At 36.8% G+C, this 12,827-nt stretch overlaps 1 pseudogene; it reads right to left on the bottom strand.

The window, feature by feature from the left end:
- The window catches only part of LOC105046500 (uncharacterized), a 73,709-nt pseudogene that overhangs the window by 43,046 nt on the left and 17,836 nt on the right, over nt 1–12,827 (bottom strand).

The following is a 12,827-nucleotide window of genomic DNA, read 5'->3' on the forward strand; positions in this document are numbered from 1 at the left end:
GGACCTGTTTTTTGGAAAAGGACCCTGAACCGCACCGAACTGCTCGGTTCGATGCGGTTCAGGCCCATACCGCCCGAAATCGGGCGGTACGGCTCGGTTCTGGATCGGTTCGGGGTGAACCAAACCATACCGCCCAGGAAAAGGGGGGAGGGGGGAAGGTGGGGGCCTTTTCACGTGGTTGGGGGGAGAGAAATGGGTGTGGCCCACTTCATATGGGGGGAGGGCCTGGTGCTTTAATAAGCATCAGGCCTTCGGTGTTCTTTGAGAGTTCTCAGAGAACACCCATGGCCGTGGGCAACTTAATCGTTGAGACCTCCAAAAAATTAAAAAAGAAGGCAAAATTTCTTGAAATTGAAGGAGTGATTTGAGAAGAGGCTGATCTTTGGCCGGAGGTAAGATAATCTGTTATTTTGTTAGTAAATATTTTTTCTTTTGTTTTTGTTGTTAGAAATAGGATAAAAATGAGGTAAAATAAAAATAGAAGAAAATCATGCCAAAATCTTATAATTTTAGTATGATTTAATTATATGTGATAGATCTTTGAAAGATCTACACGATGACACCAAAATTATTAATTTTTGTTAATTATATATTTTTTAAATAATTTTAAATATTTTTAAATATTTATTTATTTAAAAATAAAAAAATATAAATTTTAGGAAAAAAGTTAGAGTTTGGGAATCATGTTTAGAATGATTCAAGCTACTTAAATCTAATTTTAAATTTTTTTTCAAATATTTGAAATTAAACAATTATTTTTTTAATTATTTAAATTAAAAAATTTAATTATAAAATAAAAAATATATAAAAATAGTGTTATATTTTAGTTAATTTAAAATATTATTTGAAGCATATAACATATTTATTTTGAATTTATAAGTTTTAAAATAATTATTAAAATTATTTTAAAATTATATATAATTATTTTAATTATCATTAAACTATCGTGTTTTGTTATACTTGCATATATTTTAATTATATATATACTGCGGATGATCTTGCACGTAGAGTAGGGTCCATGGATGTATCTGGATCATCCTCGCATTATGGATCCTATTATCCACAGTCACCTTATGATCCATATGCATATAGTGCATCCGAGACATTATCTTCTAGTGGTTACTACCCTATGCAGTCTGGAGCATCTTATGGATCAGATTTTGCTACTGGCATATTTGGATGGGCTCCTCCACAATCGTACCATCATCTCGAGGATACTTCTCAGAGTCAGAATTTTAGCGAGAGGTCTAAGATATCTTACAATCCAGAGAGGATGCCTTATGAGATGATGAATATTCGAGAGTACGGTGCAGCTTGGCTAGAGGGTTGGACTGATATCCCTTCAGACTATGTTGATGATCCAGACATCTATGAGCGTCACAGACACTCGACAAGAAATTAAATGCAGAGTACATCTTAAAATTCGTAAGTTATTGCACTTTGTACTTAAATATTTAGATACATTTTAATGCGTATTTTATATATTTTTTCTTTAGTTTTAAGATGATATAGTTGAAATATAATGTAAATAAATATATGTTTGAAATTTTGGATCAAGAGTCTTTGTACCGCAATCTAACTCCAAATTGAACCCAAATATGTCAATAATATGCAATATAATGCCATATTGAGGTTGTATTTATCAATTATTAACTTCAAAAATCCAAAAAAAAAATTTGAAAATCGAAAAAAATATTGTGTACCAATATTGGACCGGTACGCTTAGGCGTACCGTGTGTCGGTATGGTACGGTACGGTATCGTACCGTACCAGTCCGGCACCGGCACGCCGTCCGGTACCGGTACAGCGAACCTTGCTTGAGAGTATATATTTAACTCTTCCCCCCAACTTGTTCACTAAAGCAACTGAAGTAAAAACCTAAACAAACTAAAGAAAGAAATGAAATTAAATAGCAAAGATCTGGATTGCCTTCCAAGAAGTGCTAAGTTTAACGTCTTCAGCCAGACGACAAAGAGAGTACTTATCCTATTCTTGTCCGAATCTTAACATGGGTCTGTAATTTCCTACATGATTCGGGCTCTTCCTCAAGGCGTTTCCTATGTGGGATCATTATGCGATTCATTCCTCTGATAGCTAACAACTCTTCTTTTACAATTAGATCTAGATATAACTTAAGTACTAGTCAGGGTTCTAAGAGATCTAGATCTATAGACTCGATATGCTGAAGGAGTGTTTCTGGATCTCCTATTGTTGTCTCTTCCTTTTTAGGCAAAGGTTCAACCAGTGTCATGAGGAGTTCAACTAGTAATTATGGTCTTGGTTGAGTGTAATGGTCACTAGGTGTGGATATCTTGTTATTATTATCAGCTTTGGGTATTTCCTCTAGTTCCTCAGACCTGAATGTTTTCGACTGATCGAACTGGTCATTAAGTTCTAGACCATTCTGGGTTTTAGGGTTAACCTTGAGTTGGCTTAGTAATTTATCTTCTTCTAGTTCATTGACCGCTTTAGCTGACTGGCCTAATTATTTTAATAACTGGTCAGTGATTTGCATAAAATTATTGAGAGTATTTTTAATGTCTGAGGTTGATTGTGCCAAGACTTCTAAACTCTTTTCTAATGTGTTGACTCCTTTCTCAGGATCTAAATCTAGTTGATTGTTTTGAGCTTGATTGGGCTTTAGGTAGGGCTGATCAAAAATTTGAGCTCCTAATATTGTATTTTGTGACCATGTAAAATTAAGATGATTTCTCCGCTCTGGGTTATAGGTTGGTGCATAAGGTTCATTCATATATCTTTCATTGAATGCACTTTCTTGTGTGAACCCGTTTTAGATTGAACTCATCAAGTAAGGACAATCCACAACATGATCTGGTGCATCGCATCTAGTGCATATGGATGCTAGTACTTGGTTAAATTGGATATGCCTTTCAAATTCTAAGGCTTCAATTCTACTGATCAAAGTTGTAATTCTAGTGTCTTCAAACTCCCCGAAATAAATATATGCATCTTCAATTCCAATGAATGTAGGATACATGTTAATTGTTTGAGGATCAATTATAAAATTTTTAGCTGAGGATCTAATTCTAGACGGTTGGGCAGAGCTAATCGGGTAACACAGATCATGCAAGATTTTAGGTTGTCTAATGAAATCTATTTCTTCCTCAGTGATCTTACAGGCTTGTATGCTTAGATTATGTCTGACCAATCATCATTTTGTCCTAGTAGAAATTTTTTTTTAAAAATTTATTTATTATTATTTTTATATATGTGAGAGAATGAGAGAAGAAGAAGAAGAGTTCTAAAGATGAGATTCCTAAGGAGTCCTAGACCTATAGATAATAGATGAGAGTGTTTTAGTTAGATTTAATTTTTAAAAATAAGTATCAAATAAACTAAAACTCTCCATAGAGTTAACCTAATTTTAAACAGCTCCTAACTGCCAAAGTTGCCTTCGAGTCCTCCAAGTCAGAAGCTAACCAACCAACTAGCGAGATAAGTGTAAGATCGGTGGGGTTCCCCTCGTTGCTTTCCTAGACACCAATTAAATTGGCCAGATAAGCAAACGAAACTAATTAACCACCTTTCTTCAAGTTTTTGTCTCTGAACCACTTACCTAGATGCCAGCTAATTGATCAACCCTAACCTAGTTCAACTCTTAGGGTCTCTTGTCCTAATGAGCTCGAATGTCCCTAGGGCTAGAGTCTAATTGATTTTATTTACAGGCTTGGGTTTGTGCAAATGAAGGGGACTTATTTGTGGGCTAAAGAAGGGTGATCAATTTTTTATCTTATCTTATTTAGGTTTGTGCCCTTAAGATATATTATGAAAATGAGATGCAACAAATCAAGATGTCCAAGCTTCGTGATTAGCACACAATCAAGACTAAATTAAATTAATTTATATCTCTTTTTTTTTAATTATATGATTAGGTCTCTAATTTTCTAATTTTTTTTTATCTTTTTCTTGGGAATATATATTTTTTTAAAGATTCTAAGTCAACTCAACCTTTTCATACCCTAGGACAATCATGCAACATAACTTCTAGTTATGCCAGGGCAACCTTATGTCAGGACCATCAAAATTGATAAGAAGAATGAAAATAAACTAAGATCAAAATATTATGTCAAAAGAAAAGAAATAGGTTAGACTATGTACCTGATTTCCACCACTCACTAACTTTAAAATAATGCAAGATAAAAAAGACAGAAAAGTAAGACTACAGACTACAGTTAAACTAAAAGCATGAAGAACAAGAATTTAAAACATAATTTAAACACGCCAATTCTCCGGCAACGGTGTCAAAAACTTGATGTGTCTTAAATTATACCACAAGCGCACGATGTGCAATGTAGCACATTCAATGAGTACGGGTCGATCCGATGAGAAATTAGATTTTTCAAGTTGTGTTCAAATACTTGCTCAGACGAGCTTTAAAGAAAAAATGGAGAGATTGCTTGTAACTACTACTAAAGTAGTGAAAAAAATAATTGCAGATTATATCAACTAAAAGATCTAGGGCTTTTGAATCCACTAGACCAATGAATTAGATAGCCTTTCTATGATTTCTTTTATGATGTCTCTTGATTAAGGTGTAAAGCATGAACAAGCATGAAACATGAAGAGACTTAACTCAACTATGATCCATCAAGTATTTCGCTTTCATCCTAATTAAGAGATTCTCTTTTTAACTACTTCTCTTATGTTACCCAAGTATGGGCTATGAAGGGATTCTAACCTAACTATAATCCATCAAAGTTCTCCACAAGAAAAAAAAAATTATAAGATTTGTGAGCCTTCTACCTATTATCCCCGCTTGTACCGAATCAAGCATGAACTATGAAAGGATTAAAATCCAACTATAGTCAATCAAGTCTCTTGGTAAGAAGTTATGAAGGAAGAAGGGCTCTAAACATTAAAAGCATGAAAAAAATCTAAAAAAAAAGATTTCTAATTATGATCTAGCTTCATCGCAAATCCTAAGGAGATTGCTTATCTAGACATAAATTGATTTGAAGTAAACATAAAATAGAACTATGCTAATTGCGGGAATTTAAAATTGCAAAAATTTAAAAGATTGCAGAAAAATAAATGCAAGAATTTAAACTACCCTAATGCTGAAATTAAAAATTGCATAAATTAAATTGAAAGGAAAGAAACTAATTATTATTGAAATAAAATTTTTGATACAAAAATTTTTAAACTCTAAGCCATTAACATAGGTTGGAGTTAAAAACAAAAATTAAAATAAAAAGAAGAAAAAATCTAAACTAAGATCTCTTCCTACAATCTTCCTCTACAGAGCCTTCTGATTCTTGCACCTCCTCCTGGCTTACTCTTCTTCTCGCATATGTTGGAAGGGTGGAAGAAAGTGGGAATAAGATTAAAGAATTAAAAAGATGGGTATTTTCATCTGTCACACGGGCCCCTACAAGAAGTATGGTGTGGAGAGAGATATGTCTAAAAGTAGAGGCATTAAGATTTTTTTTAAAGGTATTAGGAAGGAGGGAGTTTTCGTGATTTTTAAATGTGGAACTAAAGAAAAAAGATAGGTACGAGATCTTCTAATCCTTCGCAAATCTCTTCTTCCATGTCTAGCCGCCCCTCGTACACGCTTGCCAAAATCTGTTCTAGTGCGAAGACCCACGTGATCACCCCGCATCCCGCTTGCACTTACATTTTGCATCCGTTCGTGCACATTTGGATGCATGCTCTCGCTTGGATCAAACCCGCTCGGACCCACGCACACGCCCGCCTAAAGACCGCATCCCAGGCACCCAAGCCTTTTATTTTCCATGTGGTCCACCACAAACTAGTCTCTTTTTTTTTTGCCTTTGGTCCACCATGAACCACGTGGGGGGAGGAAACCTATGAACCGCGTGAAGACTTTTAAGCTGTTAAGATATTACTGTAGCTTCTCACGTGGCTCACCAGGCCTCTCATGGATCAAATGGTCCATGATGGACCACCAGCTTATGGATTGGTTCGATGAATTTTTGGCTTTAATTTTAAATCTATTTTAAATCCGTTTTTGGTCCTGTTTGATCCCTTTAAGCCTGCAGATCGGGCTCTTCATGTTGGTGCACCTCTTTTCTATAAAATATATGAAGCATCAATTCTAAAAAAATAAATATTATTTAGTCTATAAATTGATGCTTTTTCGATCATATTTATGCACTTATCATTTACTTATTATATTAAGCTACATATGCTTCATGATTGACCCAACCGAGGTCAGATAATATTCATATTAAAGGAATAGTATCTTCAGTCACACAACAGTATGGGTTAAGAGGAAGTATGGCTAATATGGATTGGGACTTTCTTTCTCCTCGTAAAGAGTAAAACCGTGAAGCTCCAAACGACCAAGGCTCATTGAGGCCCAAAAATGGTCATGAGCCAAAATGGATAATATCTCATATACATGGGGGCAGAGTTAACCCACTCATTTGAGCCAACTAACTCCTTGATTGCAATTGTTCATTATAAATATAATTATTTAAATCCTATGTAGGATAGTTTAACATGGATCTGGCTGTGTGAGGTCGGACAGATCAATATATATATATGTGTGTGCGCGCGCGTGCATGTATTAAAGAAGAAGAAGAGGAAGAAGAGAGGAGAAAATTCTTATGCATTTGGCCTTGGACATGGCGGAGGTCACCTTACATGTGACATAAAAAAAGAAAAGAAAAGAAAAGAAAAGGAAAGAGAAGAAAAGAAAGGGTGAAAAGGGGGAAAGAAGGGAGAAGTCGGCTCCCTCCGCCCAAGGTAGCCAGCGAGCCTCCGATGCCCCGGTGCACGTCTCAACGCCGGATCCATTGAATCGACGGTCCCGACGTCTATGGTTCTCTTCTCCGGCTCATACAACGCTGGCTCTCGTGAGCCTTCGGTGCCAAAACACCGTCAGTTCCACTGGATTGACGGCTTCTTGATGCAGCCTTGCCCGCACTCCTCCTGGCACTTGACTACAGTGGACTAGCCTTCCTCGACGTCCCCGATGCTCCCGTGCACCTCTTGGAGCCAGGAACGGCCGATCGGCCTTCACCGATGCCTCTCAGAGCCAAGAATGGCAGACCGGACTTCCCCGACGTCTCCCTCGCTCCCGTGCCTCTTGGCAGTAGACTCCATTGAATCGGTGGCCCCCAATGGTCTCCGACTCTCCTCCCCGCTTCTGTGGGCATTCCCAATGCCAAATCCGATCCGATCGGTGGACCTCCGGCATCAACACTAGTCAGGCCGGTAATCTTCAAGCTCCTGTGCACCTCGCCTCCTCCCGGTGTTGGGCACGGACAGTCCGGTTCTCTCCCGAGTTACTTTGCACCTCGCCTCCTCCCGGCGTCGGGCACGGGCAGCCCGATTCTCTCCCGAGCTGCCATGCACCACCTAAGTTCTCAAGCTCCGGTGCATCTCCCCCCAATAGATCGGCGATATCCCGAGCTTCTATGCATCTCTGTTGCCGGAACAAGGTTCTCATGTGCCCTTGCGTGTCTCCCGACGACAAACCTTGTCGGACCTAGATGATGTGGAGACCTATGGGTGTCTCCAAAGCTCGAAAGTGACGAAGGCCCTGTCTTCAACAAACCTCCATCGAGCACGTTGTTCCTCCTCCTGAAGCTTACGCGTGAATCTGATCTCAGACAAATCCGAAGTTTGATGATGCACGTTATTTTACTCCTTTCTTGCAGAGCAACAAGTTCTGGAGCATATTAGCCGAAACAAAAGTGTATCAAATCCAAAGATAAGAGAGATATTAAATAGAGGCTTATCAGAAAGCCTAGCTAATCACAAAGTCAATATCATTAGAAGGGTAAAAGTTGAGCTCATAAAAATATCGACCTCAACAAAAAGATCAACAGAAGTTCACCAGGAGGTCTAGCTCATGAAAAAATCATCCTCAACAAAAAGATCAATAGAGGCTCATCAGGAGGCCTAATTCATGAAAAAATTGATCTCAACAGAAAGGCTAAACAGAGACTCATCAGAAGGTGAGATACCCAATCTCTAGATAAGATTTTCTCAAAATCCAATCCTCAAGATTGGTAGAGCCCCAAGAGGCATAGAGATAAGATCTTCTTAAATTTCAATCCTCAAAATTGGTAGAGCTCCGAGGGGCATAAAGATAAGATCTCCTCAAAATTCAATCCTCAGGATTGGTAGAGCTTCGAGAGGCATAGAGATAAGATCTTCTCAAAATCCAATCCTCAAGATTGATAGAGCTCCGAGAGGCATAGAGATAAGATCTCTTCAAAATTCAATCCTCAGAATTGGTAGAGCCTCGAGAGGCATAGAGATAAGATCTCCTCAAAATTCAATTCTCAGGATAAGTAAAGCTCCGAGGGGCATAGAGATAAGATCTCCTCAAAATTCAATCCTCAGGATTGGTAGTCTCGAGAGGCATAGAGATAAGATCTCCTCAAAATCGAATCCTCAGGATTAGTAGAGCCCCGAGAGGTATAGAGATAAGATCTCCTCAAAATTCAATTCTTCAGATTGGTAGAGCCCTAAGAGGCATAAATGGAGATAAGATCTCCCAAATATTAATCTACAGATCGAAGTTATCTTCAGCTCTATAAAATACCGACCTAAAGTTGAGGATATCTTAAAAATACCAATCTTAGGGTCGAGGTTATCTTTAGCTCTATTAAATACTGGCCTCAAGATCGAGGTTATCTTGGATTTCTATTAAATACCAACCTCAGGGTCGAAGTTATCTTGGATTTTTATTAATTACCGATCTGAAGATCAAGATTATCTTCAGTTCTATAAAATATTGATCTCCGGATCGAAGTTATCTTGGAATTCTATCATTATCTCTCCAAATCCAATCTTCGGAGTGGTAGAGCCCTGAGAGGCACAAATGGAGATAAGATCTCCTCAAAATCCAATCTTTGAATTAGTAGAGCCCCGAGAGGCATGGAGATAAGATCTCCTCAAAATCCAATCTCCGAATTGGTATAGTCTGAGAGGCATGAAAATAAAATCTCCTCAAAATCCAATCTCCGAATTGGTAGAGCCCCGAGAGATACAAATGGAGATAAGATATCCCATATACCGACTTCAGGGTTGGAATTATCTTGATATTCTATCAAATACTGATATGAAGGTCGAGGTTATCTTTCAGTTCTATAAAATACCGACCTAAGGGTCGAGGTTATCTTTCAGTGCTATAAAATATCGATCTGAAGATCGAGGTTATCTTTTAATTCTATAAAATATCAACCTGAAGATCGAAGTTATCTTTCAGTTCTATAAAATACCGATCTGAAGGTCGAGATTATTTTTCAGTTCTATCAAATATCGATCTGAAGATCGAGGTTATCTTAGATTTCTATCGGATACTGGTCTCAAGGTCAAGATTATATTTTAACTCACATAAATACCGACCTCATGATCGAGGTTATCTTTTTAGCTCTACAAAATACTGACCTCTGGATCGAGATTATACGGACCTCAGGATTGAGGTTATCTTGTAAAATATCGATCTCTCCGTACTTGAAATTCTAAAAATCTTCAAAAGTATTATCAATAAAAAATGCTCCGATAAGCTTATTCTTGCATATTATCTTCTAATCTATAAAAATTTAATCTTCAGATTGGTAGAACTTCGAAGGGCACAAATGGAGATAAGATCTTTTCAAATCCAATCTCTGGATTGGTAGAGTCCTAAAAGGCACAAATGAAGATAAAATCTCTCAAATACCGATCTACGAATCAATATTATCTTTTAGCTCATATAGATACCGATCTTAGGATCGAAGTTATTTTGATATTCTATCAAATACAGATCTCCAGATCAAAGTTATTTTAGAATTCTATTGTTGATCTTCAGATCAAAGTTATGTTGGAATTCTATTATCGATCTTCGGATTGAGATTATTTTGAAGTTCTATTAAATATTGATCTTCGGATCGAAGATATCTTTCAATCTACTCAAGGTTATGAGCAGTTCACTCAAAAAATCAAATGGTACAAATTCACCATCTCGAACAAGCTGAGAACTTATTTCTTGGACTACTTTCTTCATCCAAAGCAACTTTTTCGGATTTAAAAATGAGGGACAAATGTTGTGGGGGTTATCCCACTTCACCTCACCATAAAACCGACCTCAACTTAATATCAAGGTCACCATAAAACCGACCTCAACTTAATATCAAAGTCACCATAAAATCGACCTCAACTTAAGGCCGAGGTCACCATAAAACCAATCTCAACGGGAGCCGATCTCAATAGAATGCTGAGAACATCAGGAAGCTGAGCTCAACCTAAAGCCGACCTTAACAGGCTGAGCTCATCACAAAGCCGACTAGAACTAGAGACTGAGCTCATAGGAAAGCAGACATGAATTGGAGGCAGAGTTCATATAAAGCCGACCTGAATTGGAGGCTGAATGCTGCTTTGGCTCAATCCAGCTCATCTAAACACTGATCTGAGCTGTCTGAATTGACTTCTGATGAAGTATTATGATCAGCTCATATAAATACCGATCTGACTTATTTCAGCTCATATAAATACTGACCTGAAGTAAAGTGTTTCACATATCTGAGATGTTCGATCTCATATAATACTTGATCTCACATCAATCTTTTGCTGAGGTGAGCTATTATATTAGCAGCAGCAACCATTCTGCAAGAGTCTGTCACAATCTCTATAACTAAGCCATAGCTGACCATGATCTCACCTACAACCATGTTACAACTCATCTCCAGCTGTTACATATAGCTAAGTATGATCTTGTTTCCAATACATATAACTATGCTCTAACTCACTTACAGCTGGTCTCTAACGGCCTAACAAACTCTTCTAACGGCCTAACATACTCTCTAACAGCCTCATCAGCCCTTCTATAAATAGAGGACTAAGAGATCCTTCAGGCAAGTTCTAACTCCCAAGTTTCAAGCTCAAACTAGAGAGAGACTCTGTCGCTGGGATTTTAGCTCCCACAAAGTCACAAATTATCTAGTTCCACATAAATTCTTCTGCTCTCTATTCTACTTTTTTCTACCTCCTGTTCTCGAAGCTCAAAATGACTTAAGCATCAGAGGGTCAAAGATCGGAGGACCCCCACTGATTTTTGACTTATTTTGTAGGTTTCTTTGAAAGAATCTCGAATCGAATCGCTACAGCCACTATAGTATCGCTTCATCCGATTCCCCCATCTGAGATTTTGAGTCTCGCAGCAATACTTACTGTCACGCCTCAAATCCGAGACATAACACGGCCATGCTACCGAGAGATGGAGCCCCCGATAACACGAAGTCAATCCATCATAATCATCTAAAATTCATCAAATAAAAAGATTTAATTCTATTATTCATCAAGTAATTGAACCAATATTGATTTAGAGCATCTAAATCCAAAAGCAAGTACCAACCCGAATCTCAACATTCATAAATAACTACGAATCTGTGATCATAAAATAATCTAAACTTCTGCTATCAAAATTTTAAGCTTGCTACGCAGATCTTTAAGTTTAAATCTTTCATCGATCCTAACTTTTTTTCTCTGTAAAAAAAAAAATTAAAAAAATATGAGCTACACTAGCCCAGTAAGTATAACTTGCGCTTCCTTATCAGATCAACCATAAATTTTTCATGATAATATAATATTTAAAAAATAACAGATAATATAAAATAAAGTATTTCATAGAGCATATAATAAAACGAGTTATAAACCAATCATGTATGCATAAAATCATGTATATTTCACAATCATGAATCATAAATCATTTTTATCATGTATTCATGTCAAGTTTCGAAACATTACTCTCAGATATTCGTGCTAAGATCACTATTATACTCGTGATAGGATCATCTTTCTTAATCGACAGAGTTCTTGATTCATGTGCCAACTTTATACCCGCTGGCAGGGCCATGTTTCGTGTGAATGCTAGCTCCGGATGTCGACCTTCTCGAAGGGATTCGTTCATAGCTATCTGAGAGCCTTTGAAATCCTTATATTTTTTTTTTTTTAAAATATACATATACATAGATGAAAAATAATAAAATTCATACTTCATAATTATGTTATTTTTATAAGACATATTCATGAAATCAATACTCATAATAAAACATGCTTTTTCATATCACATGTGCTGATCCTTATTTCATGAAAAATATGATTTCATCAATAGCAATTCTTTGCATAAAAATATGATTATTTAAAAATAAATAAAGAGCATAAGATCCACTTCATTCATCTTAGATCTTCAGACTTCGTTAGAAGAATCAGCTAATCCTATTTAAAATATCAAATCATCATCAATTTCTATTCTATGAATATAATAAGATTAAATCATAAGGAAAGAGGACTATTGTCCAGATGTATCGGACCATCCAGATATCAAGGCAATTCAGGATCTCTGATATGAGGGTCAGATTTAAGTGATTTGATCAAAAAATTATGAAGCACAGATTAGATCAAGATCAATCAATAGAGTTCATTAATAATGAATTTGAAAGATACTTGATATGATCAAATGAGGTTGACATACAGCACGGATATCAAAGCAACTTTGGATCATCTTGTTAGAGTCAATATGAGCTCCTAAAAGATGAAGGCATGACTCGGTACAGGATTCATAGACCTTCTTAGAGAGAGAAAGTCGATCATGAGAGAGAAAGTAGAGAGAGAAAGTAGAGAGAGAATCTTCGTATCCTTCAAAAGTGACAATCATGATTGAGATCATTAGAGGTCATATCAGGATGACTTAATATGAATTAACCATGATCAATGTTATCAATTTTGAATAAGGATCGGACCGGGATCCAATCTACTGTACGAATTTTGGAGCAATCTCAGGTCATCATATTTTCATCTCAAGTTTATCCTAGGATCTGTGATGCAACTAGAGAGAGAGAATGATC

The sequence above is a fragment of the Elaeis guineensis genome, chromosome 6 (assembly GCF_000442705.2).
Source record: "Elaeis guineensis isolate ETL-2024a chromosome 6, EG11, whole genome shotgun sequence".
NCBI classification, from domain to species: domain Eukaryota; kingdom Viridiplantae; phylum Streptophyta; class Magnoliopsida; order Arecales; family Arecaceae; genus Elaeis; species Elaeis guineensis.